The sequence below is a fragment of the Sander lucioperca genome, chromosome 6 (assembly GCF_008315115.2).
Source record: "Sander lucioperca isolate FBNREF2018 chromosome 6, SLUC_FBN_1.2, whole genome shotgun sequence".
Classification (NCBI taxonomy): Eukaryota; Metazoa; Chordata; class Actinopteri; order Perciformes; family Percidae; genus Sander; species Sander lucioperca.
Genome location: NC_050178.1, coordinates 10258365 through 10276292, shown reverse-complemented (window position 1 = coordinate 10276292; position 17928 = coordinate 10258365). Strand labels below are relative to the sequence as shown.

Genomic DNA, 17928 nt, shown 5'->3' with positions numbered 1-17928 from the left:
GCAATGCATTGTGGGGGAAAAGAGAATCATTGCAAACCACTGTAAAATAGTACTACTTTTTCGTATTTTATTCCGTTTTGTGATATCCATTGTATTTGATGTTGTTGGGTAACAGTTTAAATGTTTATTACCAACAAACAAATTGCACAAATTCATTAGAAAATAAACCCTGCAACATGGGCTTTAAAAGAAGTAACGTTAGTTTGTCTGCTGTTAACAGCGCTAGCATTAGCTGTGGTGTAGCTGCTGTACCAAAACAACAATCAATAGTTCTTATTGTATAGCGAAAAACACTTGTTTTGTATGCACTTGTTTGCATTGTTTGGTTTTGTGTAGGGAAGTAACTGTATGACAATTTAACCTCACGGTTATAGTGACCAAAATGATCACGGTTTTCGGTATTATCCCGGTATTTTTAAAAGTTCAGAAAGCACCGATAGGTCTACGCAAGCTGAAATAGTTTCAAAAAGTGTAACAAAAATGCAAAAATATACGCAATAGGTATGTAAAAACTATTGAAAACTGGCTACTGAAACACTGGCCCGCTGTAGGGTGTCCGGTAAGAACTTGAACCAGAGATGTCTGACTTTGAGATCCAGGAAGATTTATGGCGCTTTTCCATTACATGGTACCTGCTCGACTCGCCTCGACTCTACTCGCCTTTTTTGGTTTTCCATTACGAAAAAAAGTACCTGGTACCTGCTAACAGGTACTTTTTTTAGTACCTCCTCAGTCGAGGTTCCAAGCGAGCTGAGGCGAGCCGAAAAGGTGACGTGAAAGCGACAGACGGGGGTGTCCTGAACAAACCCGCTATTTTTAAACAGTTTAGCCAGCTGTTTTTTTTTTTGCTGCCTCCAGCTTCTTTAGAAACTAAATGTGTCTTCTGGCAACAACTCACCTTCCACGTTCTGTGTATGTGTCGCGTTAGGTCACAGTAGTTTACAGCAGAGCTTTCGCCGTATCCTAAGTACACACACACATGCTGGCTCGACGCACACACCAGCTGACAAATGTATACATCAGGCCACATATTACATAGGCTACGGTGAAAGCTCTGCGTGGAGCCTCCACAGAACTGTAAAACAAGCTCAAGTGGCCTGATGTTGATACTTGTGCGCTGGTGTGTGCGTCGAGCCGGCAAGACGACCAGCCACGCTGAAGCGGTACTAAAATCTACAATGGAAAACGGACGCACAGCGTGTCGAGTCGAGGCGAGTAGAGTCGAGGCGAGTCAAGCAGGTACCATGTAATGGAAAAACACCATTATTTACAACTCTAACATGAAGTTAACTATGAAGTTGTATTTGACGTTACATGTGAAGTTGGATGTGGTTCTGAAATATAAGCAAATAATAATGCACATTAATAAGCGTCTGACTTACTATGAACATTATTTACCAAAACTAAATGTTATAGCCACCAGCATATAACAAGAAACAATACTAAGAATTACATTAATTTCTCTGTAATAATTAACATAAATGTAAGATATTGCTCAGTAACACAAACTGAGAATAAGCCACATCTATTACAGCACATATCCATGACGGAGCAAACTGTGTAATACACCTTTAATAGCTAAGCCCGTGGCTCCACAGTGCTGTCTGTTTACTGGTGATTGCACCTTGCTAACAAACACAACCTGAATATCAACACGTGGCTGCACAAGTAATATTAAACAATCTGCACATCTATCAGCTATGCAATAAGAAACACAGCAACAGCAATATTATCAAGGCGATAATATATCTCTCTCTCTCACTCTAAATAAATGTCACGCCGTAACACGGGCTAAACTTATCCACATCGTAGCAAAACACTTATTGAAATACGAATAAACGTAGCTTTAACGTTTACACAGATAACGAGGCAGTAAAACCCATGACAGTTTAGCAAGCTACAGAATAGTTTTAACTTACGTTCTGGGCTACATACATCACTTCAACAAGTCCGAAAACGGGAAAGGAATGATAAAGAAAAAAAGTTCTTTTATAGCTGCTTCTCCAGTCTGAGTGCGAGTGATTGGCAGGAGATCAAAGCGATGACTCTCGTCACTGATTGGTGAGAGAGCAAGTGTTACTATGGCCTTTTTTACAAGGCTGATAAATGTCCTGAGCGCTGTCATCTCCTCCTTCTGCCATGATTCCAACTTCAAGAAACGCACTGTAGGCTACGCAGTGTGCCCGTGCAGCAACTTCAGGAGCCTCGGATGAAGCTGGGAACACGCGGTTTCCACATTGTGGTACTCCACCGTGATAATAATGATATTTTAAATGAAAACGGTAATTGTTATCATCAACATTTTTACCATGGTTTACCGTTACACTGGTAATCGTTACATCCCTCGTTTTGTGCTACCTCTACATACAATTGCGATGCTTTCTTGGCAGTAGTTCACATTTGCTTTTAAGTACTTTTAGGTTGTTTACAAAATCAAAAGAAATGTAGCCAAAACTGACTACTCACTTAGTTTGTACTTGTTTATTTTTCAGACACAAAAAGGACAACGTAATTGTAAGATGACTCTGTATGTACGTTGCCAGTAGAGGGCACTTTTGCTCTGTTGACCAGTTGGGCATCTCATAATGTGAATGTGTAATGTGAGACCTCAACAAAAACATTGTGCTGAATATTTTAAAAGCATGTTTTTTATGTCATATGTTAATAAACTAAATTCTAAAGCGTAAATAAACCTCTGGTATCTTCAGGCTTCAGTCGGTATGCACTTCGAAGGGGCAGTATCAGCAAAAAAATGTATCGTCATAAATATCGATATTGATCAAAATGGGATAATATATCGTCATCACATTTTTTGCCGTATCGCCCAGCCCTAGAGCAACCTAATGGTGGTTAGGTTTAAAGTAATAACGTGGAAGATTTCTATTTGCTTTGTTTCCATAGTGCATTGTGCTTTCTTCATTTTTTGTACATAGGCAGAATGCCTTAGATTTGATAGACAGGGAAAATCCTCTTCCAGAGGGGAAGCTGTTATTATGCAGAGCAACTGTGTGTGCACCGGGAAGATCCAACATGAGAGCATAAGTAACGACATGAATGTCTAACAAGGCACCACTGACAAATAATCTGCCTGCTCAGTTAATTTAAGTGTATCTACACAGTCCATGTTCAGTTAATCTTACAGCTTCATCAAGTTCAGTTTGAAACAATCAATTAAATGTACACAGCTTGAATTGTTAAGGAAAAATAGTGTTGGATATAGTAGTGGTTCTATGAAGGTAAATGCTGTCATGGACTGAGGCTCACGATGTACAACTTCTGCTACGTCGTACCAACTGCAGAACAGTTTGTGATTTCAGGAAATGTTTTGCTTTAGAGTCAAGCTACAGTAAGACATCAAGTTAAAGCCAATAGTATGAAAAGGAGACAACTTTCTGTAAAGCTTGCTGTGTTCAAATTAAGTTAGAGTGATCACCAGGATCACTAATGCTGCGGTCACTCCCACACGTTTTCACTTATTGATTGACAAATTCAGTAAAAACATTCTTCACTTGACATCCTCCCAACTCTCTGCAATCGTGGGGCAAAACATTTACCCTCATTATTCTTTTTATTGCATGGACTTTTGTGGCCTAACTTTCAGAATAAATCAACCCAACCTCAACCTGAGGTCTAACCAACCTGAATAACTCAAAACATGTGGGTGGGCGTGAGGGCCTTTAAACTCCAAATGTGCTGGTCTTCCTGGTGAGTCAATAAAGACCCTCCTTGGAGGTTTGCTTAAGCAGAGCCACCGGCATCCTGACATATTACTCCACAGCTAACAGAGTCTGGGGACAAGATTGGTGTTTCACAATAAGCCAGTAGTGGATTGCCGGTAGACTTACTGCAGGGTTATAGGGAACTGACTTTATATTCCTGAAGTGCAATTTCTTGTAGGAGGTTTTCCTTTTCCAACTTGATGAGCTACAGACATCTCCAAGCATGGCTTTGTAATTATAAAAAGGTTAACCAGTGATGGAATAAAAGTGGTAGCTTCTGGATACTGGTCACACACTGTCAGAGGGCAAATACATACTGTACATGATGCACTGATCCGGATGCTGGATCGCTATCTGTGCCAATACTGACCTTACAAAACACATCGGTTATTGACATTGAATGAATGCATTTTATTTGTCTTAAAGTATTTATAAAATTGTAACAACACAATTTTACAAACCCTCTAAAACAATTAAATTTACATTTGTACATGATGTATGACCATCTCCACTTAGAACACATAGAAGAATGATCCTAATCAGATCCACACAGTGAGGGGCACAGAAAGGGCTGGACTGGGGTAAAAAATCTGCCCTGGACTTTTGAGAACTAGCCCACCACAATCGGCCGGACACCACCCATCCTTTCACTCCTCTTCAACATATACATACGAGCAGGGTTCAAAATTAGCACCATTTACCAGCCAACTGCTGGTGAAATATGTAAGTGGCTGGTAGATTTGCTTGACTCCCCAGCCAAAAAAAGTAAAATTTTAACATTCACTAGCCATTTAGCTGGTGGACAAAAAGTTAATTTTGAACCCTGCATAACAGCCTCTAATACTGCCACATAGCTGAGTGGTAAGTAAGAGAGATGATAATGTACTCACTGAGTGAAAAAGGCTGCCTGGCTCTTAATGGCTAGATGGCTAAAGGTTAGGGCCCTATGAAATCCGTTTTAGTGTGTGCCTCCCTGCTTGCAATGTTTAACAAGAAACGGACATATCCTCTGCATTTTCTCAAGCGGTATGTCAGCTTCAGCACACATTGCAACAAAATCTTCCACAAACTCACACCTTGCATCTATTGATTTTTTGTCGCTGCCTCAATGGTAACCTGGAGGAATTTGCCCGCTGTGGATTTAGTTTTGTTCTTGAGATGAAGTTTTGATTTCAAATGGTCGTTACATGTGTCTTTGCGGGTCCAGTATGTTGACAGAACTTACAAAACAGTTGTTGTCCAGACTAGTAGTCGACGTCGTTGGGGTATTGTTCGGCCCAGTATTTAGCAGTCAATTGAGAGTTTAATTTTTTCCGCCACCGTTGGCTTATCAGGAGCCACTCGCTTCGACATTTTTTTTCCCCACACAACAAACTCAACGTGAACGTGAGGACGTATGGTTACTAGGCAACATGTTTAACAATGCCATTTGGCCACGGTTTAGGTAGAGACCTTTCTACGCTTGTTGTTTTAAACTGAAAAATGAGAAGTAAAAAAAAAAAAAATCGTTTATTTAATATGTCAACAAAATATATGCAAATTTCGTGCGATTCCGCGTGTATAAGAGAATTCTGTTTTCATGTGTAGACTCCGTGATTCCATCCACGTTTTCCGCATCACGGAAATCATAGGGCCCTACTAAAGGTTGATGGTGGAGCATGGCTGTCATCAAGATGTCTTGTATAGTTGATAGGTGATAAGTCTGTAAGTTAAGCTAAAGCTGCATTTTGTACAAAGTATACAACTTGTGTCATTGTGGAATGTTGATAAATCAGAAAGCTATAGTATTATGTTTGCAAGTGCCTTAGCTTGCTAATGAATAGCTAACATTAGCTTACTAACAGCTAACTTGTCCTCTCTGGTAGACAAGGGTACTAAAATAATCGTTTGACATGGTTAAATCTTGTGTTTTTAGCTAGCTACCGGCACTTTGTGGAGTTCGCCACCGGTGGGTCGGGACTTAAATGCGCTCTCTCTCTATGTTAGGATGGAAGTGGGACATAGTATGATGTGATTTGCCGGTACTCCAGATGGCCAATCCATGCCTGGGCACAGATTGAACTGAAAAAGATAAGGAGCAGTTTTACTTCGATACTCAGCCGGTACCCTAAGCTTTGGAATAAAAATCAATACCAGCGATAGATGGTGCATCCCAAATGCAAATCAGTGGAAGAAGGGGAATGTAGCAAGATACATATACATGTAGAACTTTGCAAATTATGACAAAAAATGTGTTTAAAAGTGTTCTGCTTCTGTGAGAAATGCATCGGATTCAGTGTTTGGACACAATATAATTATTTCTAAAAAGCTTAATTGACTAAAGAAATAAATAGCTGTGACTCTATCACTGCTTTCCAATGTTTTATATTATGGCATAACATATGCTTTCATGTCATCATGACAGTTTTAATGTTTATTTTTTAGTTAAACTTACACAAGTCTTCCTGTGTGGGATTTGGGGTAGAAAAAGTACAAATGTCGAATGACAAAAATGAAAGTAAAACAACATTTGCATTGCTCTGAGAAAGGTTATTCCAGAGAATGAGTGTAACAGATGTAACTATAATCACCTTTCTATGTTTCGTGTCTTAGTGTAGCTGTTTTCTTAACACATAGTTTGTTTGGCATCTGGTGTACACATATTCAGTTCACACACACACACACACACACACACACACTACTCAGAGAGACATTGTGAGGCACCCACAAGCACAGATTAACAAACACCAGAACACAAACACGACAGGGGACACATCCAAACAAGATACAGTACATCGATACTAACACACACACACACACACACACACACACACACACACACACACACACTGGAGATGTCCTTCACGTAGGACCTCAGCAGGTGGAACGCCCCCCCCCCCCCCATGTCTGCCAAACAGTCCCTCTGCAGTATCCTGTCTGGTCACAGCCCATCTGATTCCCTCTGTCTGTGCCCATCTTCCAACTTTCTTGTCTGATTTCTTTCAACCCCTCTGTATCTTTCATTCTCCTCATCTCCCTCTCCCCCTCCTCTGTCTTCATCTGTCTTTGTGCTTGCCTGTCTGCTTGCTTTCCTCAAAGCACTCTGCACACAGTCAATGTTTGGATAAAAATGGTGCCAGCGTTTTACTGTATTTATCAGCTGACATGATTCCAGCCCTCTTTAGACCAAGCTGATGTATTTCAACTACACAGTAAGGTACTGTATAAATAGATTTACGTGGGAAGATTAACCAAATGTTGGAAAAGGTGACCCTAATTGAGGTGGATGACAAAATATTCCATAAGAGGACAGATTGACTGTGTTTCTTAGGGCTGCACGATTAATCTAATCGCAATCGCAATGTCAATCTCTGTGTGAATACATAACCGCAAAAATTGTGCGATTCAAGTAAACAAAAAGGTGTGCTGTGTGTGTGACAGTCTCTGTGTGCACTGCAGTCTCCACGTTGTTACACCCTTCACTGTACCGACAGTATTAACAACAGATGAAGCCACAGTGTCTTCAGAAGCTTGTTTTATTGTTCACTGTTAACTCACTTTAAATCGTCTTTGCTGTCTCTTTTTTCCTCTCGCTTTTCCCTCACTGAGCCCCTACGCTAATCTCCGACACAGCTCACTGCTCCCTCTCCCTCCTTGCTTGACCAATCACTCACCGACGTCACTCACTTAACGCACCTGCCATTCTCGCTCTTACTTACGCTACCATCGTAACAACGACCACAACATATACGACCAGTCAGTCTGTTTAGGCAGCGGCGCGTGTGTCGTGTATGGTCACGTGAGTATCAGAAGTGTAGAGGGTTTCAGAGCATGCAGACTTTAGGAAGAGGCAGCACAAAATATGTTTTGTAACTTAATCACTACTTATTATAATATATTACACCCATCTTAAAGGTCATTGTTGATAAGGTCATACAAAATGTATTATTTTAATAAGAATTAGTATTTTCTTATTTATTTACTTATTTATTTTATTTGTACTGTTGAGCAAAGCAAAAATGTTTAGAAACCATTTTGAAAAGATTGTTTTTTGTTATTTATGTAAAAATATTAAGTTATTTTAAAAAGTATTGTACATTTTTTGATAAATGCATTTCTTTCTTTGTTTGAAAATATTAGTATTTTGTCCATTTTCCTTGATAATCAATCAAGTAGACTCATGATAATATATCGCAATTGCATTGTTGTAGAAAGCAATCGCAATATGACTTTTTCTCCTAATGGTGCAGCCATAGTTTCCTTGCTCTCCATCTTTCTGTTTATCAAATCCCACTCTTCCCTTTCTGCCTGCCTCGCTGTAGTCATTAGTTGTTTCTTTCCCAACCAACCTACTTTACTTTCTTATTCCTCTGTCTGTCTCTCTTCCTGGCTAAATATCTGTCATTTCTGTCTGTCTGTCTGTCTGTCTGTCTGTCTGTCTGTCATTTTGCACACACGCTGGCCCCAGCTGTTTACAGGGCCATTAGTCCTCCAACATGTTGTTTTGTTCAAGTCATCTGCCTCATCATCAGACTTAAAAGCTCCTGTAGTACAGAGAGAGACACAAAAGGGCACACACACAAAGTCTTGGAAGGAGGTGATATCTTTGTCTCTCCTAAACACACACATACACACACACACACAGTCACATCAAAGGCAGTGAATCTACTGTCAAACAAGCTCACTGGCTTGATTGTATACCTTTCCAAAGTCATATTCAGTTGTTATTGATATCAAAGCAACAAATCTAGATCATTCCTGTCTGACTGACGGTTGGCTGATAAACACCCTGCGATACTATATATTGAAACAGCTCGAGAAAATGTTTTTGGCTTCAGAGACACTAACTGATAACAAACTGATAACAAAGACAGAGTCGTAGTGGATGTCACAGAGGAGCCAAAAACAGCAGCACTTTGAAAATGATAACACGGGTTATAGTTTTGGGGAAGATCGAAAATATCAAATGCTGCTTATGAAACCATCCTATGATCAATATCATTTATAAATATGCTGTTGCTTTGGACAATTGGCATGCAATGCCAGACACAATTTTCACTGTATTAAGCTGGAAATGAGTCTGTCTTGAACATGCACATGTGTTCAGTGGGCTTGCTGAGAGAAATCTAAAAAACTCTTCATCTAAAAAAAAATGCTAATCAGAGAAGGTTTCATGGCTCTATGTATTACTTGAATATTTGTAATTACTTTCATAGCAGACAACACACCATCAGAGCACAAAAACAGCATTCTCAAAGCCTAGAAATCATTCATAATAATTCATCTTGGGTGGATTCTAACCTGTATATATAAAGTTGAATACAGTAGTTTCATTAACAAAGACTGTTATACACATTATAAACTAATGTGGCACGGTCAAAACAACCAAAGCCATGGCACACATCACAGCTGCAGTGTTACTGTAACAAGCCCCACTAGTAATCTATCTAGCTGAAATGACACAGACATGCACTTGAACCAACTACAGCTGAGGGTGCACCCACTTGTGCTGTGGTCACTACCAGTGGCGGTTTTATAGGTTAGAAATGTACTAATCATTTGAAGGATGATAGAATCCGACAGAAAGATTACATTTTGCAAGCCTCTTTACCCCTCAAAATATTTGTTAAAGGGCAACTATTGTATAGCATTTTCAGGATTATACTTACAGTTTGTGTTTGTACTAGAACATGTTTACATGCTTTAATGTTAAAAAAAAAAAAAAAAAAAACATAATTTGGGGAGAAATGACCAGCATTGGCCGATATTACAGCTATGTCACGTTAGCATGTAGCTACGTAATAGTTAGCAGTATGCTAACGTTAGATTGTAGTGGAACGAAGCAGCACTTTCTACCGTCAAAAATCGCAGATAAAGGCTTCTGAACCAAACACTACCCAATCGGACATGTTTCAGGAGTAATGCGACCCAAAACTGAGGAGAATTTAACAACATTGGCAGCCCAGATGACATTGTTTACTGCCGTTGGTATGTAGGTACTTTAGTTAGCAGTTGTAAAAAAAATAGCAGATAAAGGCTTTTAAACCAAAAACTACTAACAGAAAATGTTTCAGGAGACCCGAATTGGGGAGAATTTAACAACACTGGCAGCCAAGGTGTTTACTGCTGTTAGCATGTAGTTACATGGGACAATGTTAACACACTTAAAATTAAAAAAACACTCTCAGCCATGTTTTAGCATACAGGAATTTTTACCTCATTATTTGAACTTTTGGCCACATTTAACATGAAAATCCAATATTATAACATTGTAGATGTGACAGAAAACACGGAAAAGCATAATATGTGACCTATAAAATAAATTTGAGACATTAGCTATGTTTCCATCCACACATTTTTATGCGAATGAAGTGATATCGAATGAAAAATGGCTTATGAATACAGTAAAATTCGATTGAATTTCATGAATATCGACTCAAAGTTTATACATTCGGTCTCATCGGATTTTCTCTTGATCGATATACGGCTTATGCGATAAACACTGATGGAAACGTTATTTCCCGAATAAATAATGAATTGCAATAAAGTTTTAGGTCATTTTATGGTTAAACAGACACACCTGTACAGATCAGAAGCGGTGAAGACCGCTCGCCCAGTGCGCACTACCGGGAGTGCCGACGCAAATGCGCCTTAAGATGCAACGACTGTCTACTACAGCCTGTAGTACGGTTGATGGCCAGCCTTTTCTATTGACAAAATCCCTTCAGCCTTCAGTAGGGGGTCTAATCGCAGGACGTAAAGTCCTGTCTATTGTGCCATACACCTGTGCCATACACAAGCCGTAAACACACGGTGATCTTGCTGACCCCAAAGGTTTCGCCTACCACTCTGTACTCTGCACATTTCACGTTTCTGTTAAGTGTCTCTAAACCACGATCTTCCAGAACAGTTTGGAGTGCTCTCGTTCACAAACCACAAGCTGCCTCCGTTGTCGTTGGGTATTTGGGTATATATATACGTGCAACTGCATTATCATAGCAATGTGTTGATAGTGTTGTTGTTTTCTTATTATAGCTTGATATGTTGCTATCATCTGGTACATAGGCAATATTACAACTTGTGCAATATAAATCATCTGTAGGTTGATGCCACGATCCATTTTGTCTAGTAAAACTTTGTTCGCAAATGTCAGCTTGAATGTTGTGCGATTCAGTGCTAAAATGAATGGAAACACCATTAAAATGTCTCAAATCAATTTGATATACTAATTTGACCGCAAAACAGCATGTGACGTCATTACACACAGGTTTTATTCACTTTAAAGCCATTGGATGGAAACACACTTTCACCAGCTTTTTTCGCTTGAATGTTTTTACCGAACTTCAGATAATTTGATAGAGAAGTGGATGGAAACTAAGCTAGTGGTGTAATTTTTCTCACAGTTTTCAATTTTCAATTGTTTAAGAATCTGTTTAAGAGACTGTATCGACATTTCTGTCACGGCTATGAACACTGGAGCTACGGCATATATGGACATGCATGAACTGGAGACTACATTCTTTTTTGTGTTGTACAGTATGATGGGTGGGCGTATTGGCGTGGGTGACAGCTTTTAGTATGACACCTATTGGGTCATATTTAATGTAGATATTTACAACAACTTTAGGCCATACTGAACAACACTAAATATGCAGATCAGGTTTTCAGCCTGCAATGACAAGCAACATTAAAACAAGAACAAAGAAACAATAACCTCCCACCGAACCTCCCGACTCTCTCTTCTTCACCATGATGTTGTCTTTCCCTTTTTTGTTTAGTTACCCTTTCTTCACAATGCTGTCTTACTGTTTTCCCTCCTCTCCTCTTGTTTTTTACTCGATCATTCCCTTGTCATTTAATTTCATCCTTTCCCTGTCCACCTAATCTCATCTACTGTCTTCTCCTTTCCTTGTATCTCTCTCTTTCACTCTCTGCTGTCTTTCACCTCAGTTTTTCTGTGACAGTGAATGAGAGATGGGGGTCAGCTTGTTGATGCTGGTGTCAGTAAAATCTTATCGGCACACCGCAGCTTTGGAATCAGAAGTCGCAGCAGAATACCTGTAATATTCGCTCTCCACCGCTCTCGAGGCTACATTTGGCAACAACAGATATGAGAAGTCGGGGCCGGTTAGCTCAGTTGGTAGAGCGGGCACAACCAATGATCAGCTCCAGGAAAATCAAAGACTTAAAGTTACCTGTGAGTACTGCTACGATCAGAAGAAGGCTATGTGAAGCAAAGCTATCAGCTAGAAGCCCCCGCAAAGTCCCATTGCTGAAAAAAAGACATGTACTGAATAGGTTGAAATTTGCCAAAGGACACAGTGACTGGCCAAAGGAGAAATGGGGCAACATTCTGTGGACTGATGTGAGCAAAATTGTTCTTTTTGGGTCTAGGGGCCGCAGACAGTTTGTCCGACGACCCCCATGCACTGAATTCAAGCCACAGTACACTGTGAAGACCGTAAAGCATGGTGGTGCAAAAATCATGTTATGGGGATGTTTCTCATACTGTGGTGTTGGGCCTATTTATCGCATACCAGGGATCATGGATCAGTTTCAATATATCAAAATACTTGAAGAGGTCATGTTGCCTTATGCTATAGAGGAAATGCCTTTGAAATGGGTCTTTCAACAAGACAACGACCCAAAACACACCAGTAAGCGAGCAAAGTCTTGGTTCCAGATGAACAAGATTGATGTTATGGAGTGGCCAGCCCAATCCCCAGACCTTAATCCCATAGAAGACTTGTGGGGTGACATCAAAAATGCTGTTTCTGAGGCAAAACCCAGTAATGCAGAGGAATTGTGGAATGTAGTTTAATCGTCCTGGGCTGGAATACCTGTTCACAGGTGCCAGAAGTTGGTCGACTCCATGAAACACAGATGTGAAGCAGTTCTCAGAAATAATGGTTATGCAACTAAATATTAGTGCAGTGATTCAAAGTAAAGCAAACCCTTGAGACATTTTTCAGTGTATGCAGTAAATGTTTGAGTTTGTAAAGAAAAATGCAAATACTGCTATTTTTTTGAACAGCCTAATATTCCTTTTTCTTCACTTTCTGTAAAGGTATAACACAAACTTGATGAATTTTGGTCATGTTTTGATTTGGAATTGAATGTGCAGTGTTCTCAATGCATTGATATTATGGAATTAAAAGGTAAAAGAGCATTATTCACTTTTTTAAATCACACTGCTATTATTTTGAACACAACTGTATATCTCTTAATACCAACCCTTCCTGGATGTTTCTGGATGCCAGGCTTCACCAGCCCATTCTGGTACAGATTTTGCACAACATCTGCAATATTGTGGCCGGGTTGGTTCAGTGGGTAGAGCAGGCACACATACACTGAGAGGTTTATGCCTCGACGCAGAGGTCCAGGATCCGACCTGTGACGATTTCCTGCATGTCTTCCCCCTCTCTCTCCTCTTTCTCACCTAGCTGTCCTATCAAAATAAAGGCAGAAAAGCCCAAAAAATAATCTTAAAAAAAAACATCTGCAATATTGCTAATTGACACGACAAAAGAAGAGCAGGCTTCGGCTCTCCCAGTGTATATGGAGAAGAGGCTCTCAGAGTTTCTTGCAGCAGTGAATCAAAGTAAAGGCCTTATGGGAAATCACTCGAAATCTGAACCAAAGATTTTCTTTGCAAGAATAAACAATGGTGCTCCTACGTTTCAGAAACACTGTCACAACTGATGATTACCCATAATGCCTGAAGGGTCTTCACAAAGAGTATGGCCCTGCTGTGTGTAGGAGTGTGCATCAGCTGACAAGCAGAGGACTATCTCTACTGTTTGTTGTCCACCTCTTCAGGGAGGTCAGAGGTCACAATACCGTCCCTGGAGCTTTAAAAGACATCGGAATCGTCAAAGGTTGAACTCACAGTTACACAACACTGTTTATTGTGAAGATTTCTATTAAAAATGAATAAAGTCTATCTATAGATGTGGCTGACAGTCCCAGCATCACGGCTCCTTGGAGAGCAAAGCAGAACAGGTTGAAATGGTCCCGCTGCTGCTCTGGTCCCACTGTTATGATAGTGATACATTGTAATGGTGATACTTTCTAGCCATTACCCTTTTATTCTTTTTGTCCCCTAGCTGGACATTCTTTATCAAAATACTTCCTTGTTCTCGATCTCGCTTTAAACATTCCCGCTGTCTTTCTATTGCTTTCCAGCTTCTCTCTCTCCTCTCTTGACATGCGATGGACTGTAATGGCATTTTTCTATCATCAATCTACAGAGGGGTGATGCCTGGCTCCCATTTCGCCCATCTGGAGCCACCTGAGCGGCTGAATCACTGTTGGGGCTGGCAATGGTGTAAGATGGCCTTGAGACCCAAGAGAGAGAGAGAGTAAGAGAGACCATGAGAGGAAGAAGTAAAGAGGATAGGGAGAGCATTTGAGGAGAAAAGAGATGGAAAAATATGAAGGGACGGAACAGAATAAAAGGAAGAAGGAAACAGAAAGAGAAAGACAGGCTATGTGCACCGTCTTACACTCACTAGCTCACATGAACATAAAGGCAGGTACACAAAGTTGCACACAGAGACAATTTTTTCTCATTTGAGTGTAACCGAAATATGCCCTGCTGAGCCAATGGCACATTGAGTTTATACCGCTCACTGTTTCTCACACGTTGTTTTTCTACAGCTTTACAATCAACCTCTCTCAGCCAAAACTAGGTGTGCTCTCCAGCAGGCATGAAAATGGCCCAAATTTAATGGCCCGGTGGTAGGTGAGTCAAGATTAAATTGGACACAGAACCCAACGATAATAAGAGCTGTTTAAAGTGTGAGGGAGTGGTGAGCAAGTGAGGAGCGAGAAGGTAAAGTACATGAAAGATCAGCCACCTGTGGGTCACTATTCCCTCTTCACTAACAGAGAGACCCATTATTAGCCTGTCAGTGTGACTGATTGACCAACCCTGCTGAGAACAACAGTTAACACTGCACCGAGTGCTGAAAAGTTGAGGTGGCGCTCGCCAGAAATGGTCGTAAACAAGTGAGTAACTTCTGAAGGGCATACTGTGACAGAGGCAATGTATCCAGATGGTTTATCTCTTTATCAGTTTTCCCTCCTCGGTGGGACATATCTGGTAGGGGTGTGCAAAAAAATCGATTCACATTCGAATCGCGATTCAAGCTCTACTGATTCAAAATCAATTCATAGAATTCCAAAAATCGATTCATATTTTTTAATTAAAAAAAAAAAAAATCTACTGCAATCACATGGGAAAAGTAACTACATTTACATACTGTGAATCGTTTTTTTAATCGAATCGAATCTTGAGCCTGAAAATCGATACTGAATCGAATTGTGACATTTTCTGAATCGTGCACCCCTACTATCTGGTGAAGTTTGTTTCAACATCTAGGTTTGGCCTTGGGTCACAGTGACAGGCTTCAAAAGAGCTAGTCTTTCCCAGAGAAAAACAATCTGCGCGAGGCAACATCTGGAGGCTATTGATGACACAAAGAAGGATTGAGGTTGAGAGGAAAGCTAAACAGGAACATTTTGTTTGCAGCGGGATTGAAGAGAGATAGAGAGGGTGTCATGAACGTTTTTTCATGAACAGAAAGTGCCTGAGGAGGAAAGACACACACGCAGACGGGGGAGGAAACAGAGAGGATCTGGAAGGAGAGTAAGGGGTAAAAAGCCCAAGGAAAACAAGGCGGAAATTATTCATGAATTAAACTGACACAAACTTAACTGGGACATTCAGGATTTCAAATAACCAATCCATTATGTATAGGGTTGTTGGAAAGGCACCTCCCAGGATGGAGAAGGCGGCTCAGCACACAAAGCGCAAATTGAAATTAAACTCCCCTGCAGTAAAATGTAGTGGACCATTGTTTCCTCACTGATGCATCTATCACACAAGAAGAGAAATCCTTTTGTTCTCTGTCATAAAGGGTCTACAATCACATTTGGTAGGATGATGTCAGGTAGTCTGTCTGCAGACATTCAAGGGGAAGGTAAAATGGACATGTTATACTGATAACTTTGTTGTTGTGGCCAGGTCGTCAAAGCAGGCAGTGTTTTGTCTAAAAAACATTTCTTTAAATACTGTATATTAGGTTTTTCTTCATTTTACTCTCCTCTGATGTCTCTTGTCTGGATAACATTTCTCTCAAGGCCAGAGAACACTTTGCATGTCTTATGCATGCTAACAAGAGCAGGGGTAAAGATTATAAAAAAGTGTTTATCACTGCCATCCCTTATTTTCTCTCCGGATCTGGAGGGTCTTAAACAGGGATCTTCAACAGGGGGTCCGGGACCCCTAGAGGGTCCTCAGAGTCAGTGCAGGGGGGCCTCCAAATTATTGTTAATTTTTTTTAAGTTTTTTCAAAAATGAAAAAGTCTTAACATGAGTCCAACAAATTATTAGCAAATATAAATCCCCACTGCTTACTGGCCTATACGTAAGGTAGTTACTGAGGCAATCCACAGATACAGTTAATCCTAACGATTCACTGTGCCACATGTATGTTTTAACATTAAAACATGATTTATAAAAACCATGACAACAATTATTAGGCTATTTAAATAGCTTAGTATTCTATGCAAAAAAGGTATGTATAAAGGCTTTAGGCAGCCCTATTCGTTATTGTAGGCCCCGTTTCTTATGCAACTTCATTTTATACAATATATGTAGTAGGGGGGTCCCTGCTCCATTTCTCTTTTAGTTAAGGGGTCCTTGGTAGAGTTGTTCAGATTCCGATACCAGTATCGGAAATGCCTCCGATACTGCCGAAAATGCTGGCATCGGTATCGGCGAGTACTGGAGTCCAGGCACCGATCCGATACCACGTAATTTATTAGAAATAGGAATCTATTTACTGGTTAGCTCCGTTAGCTCTGACACAGTTCTTCTTCGCTGCTCTTAAAACAGTTGCGCTGTGTTCTGCTGTTTTAGAGGGGCGAAGAAGAATTGATCACCTGATGCCTCCTTAAAAGAAGCTAACGTTAGCGCATCATGTCGGCGGTTTGGCAGTACTTTACAGTGGATGTTCCCACCAGTAAGACGGCAACATGCAACATATGCAAAGAAGCAATTTCGAGGGGTGGCACGAGTGTTGCAAATTTCAACACCAGCAACTTAATCAAACATCTGAAGACGCGTCATGCTAAAGAGCACAACGAATTTACCAAAGCTAAGGGGAAAAAGAAGGACGAACTGCAGCAGCAAACTCTGGAAACTGCCTTCCAGCGACAAGATAAATTGACCAACCCCTGTCTGTCGTCGAAAATGTGGGATTTCGCCGTTTAATGGAGCATTTGGAGCCAAGGTACTGTTTACAGACATATTTAACAGAGCAAACGGTCCCACGCTCAGACAGCCCATTCCAGTACTGGGGAGTCAACCAAATTCAGTTTCCCACCCTGGCTGCCATTGCTGCAAAGTTTCTCTGTGCTCCTTGTACCAGTGTTGACAGTGAGAGACTGTTCAAGATGCAAGAAGGAACAGGCTAGGAGGAGAGAGGGCAGAAATGCTCATCTTCTTGAAGAAGAATCTGCCTTTGCTCTTGAAATTATGAGAAATACTAAATTGCTAAAATGCTACTGCAATGTGTAGCCTACTTGTTTTAAAGTATTTTTTTTTTTTACTGTGTAGCTGCTGCTCTTTTGATTAGTATTTTTTTTATGTTTACTTTATAGGTTGGTGTTGCACTATTGTTAAATACTGCACTATTTAAATATTTAAATGCTTTTGTATTTTAGTACATAATGGCTGCACTTTAAGTTTTTTTAAAGGAATCATTAAAGTTGCTGTTGGACTACTGTTTTATACTGTTCCATTTAAAAATTTAAATGCCTTTATTTTACAATATTGTGGCTGCACTTTAATTTTTTTAAATAATTATTCCTACATTTATTTAAGTTGCTGTTGCACAACTGTTTTATACTGTTCTATTTAAAAATAAATTTAAAAAGAAATGGCTTCCATTTGCTGTATTCATTCATGTTTTACAAAGGGTTTAATATGATTCAGGCCTTACCACAATGATAATCATATCACAGTTATGCAGGCGTAGTATGTTTTTTTTTTCCTTTTTTTTTTTTTTTAAACACACTGGTATCGGTATCGGTACTCTGTATCGGCCGATACCCACAGCATGAGTATTGGAATCGGTATCAGCAGGGGAAAAATGGTATCGGAACATCTCTAGTCCTTGGCTTAAAAAACGCTGAAGACCCCTGGTCTTAAAGATTGAGAACA

At 40.1% G+C, this 17928-nt stretch overlaps 1 protein-coding gene across 1 annotated transcript in view; it reads right to left on the bottom strand.

Annotated features, from left to right (window-relative positions):
• Positions 1-17928, bottom strand: part of asic1b (acid-sensing (proton-gated) ion channel 1b) — a 195301-nt gene that overhangs the window by 115577 nt on the left and 61796 nt on the right. The window lies entirely within an intron of this gene.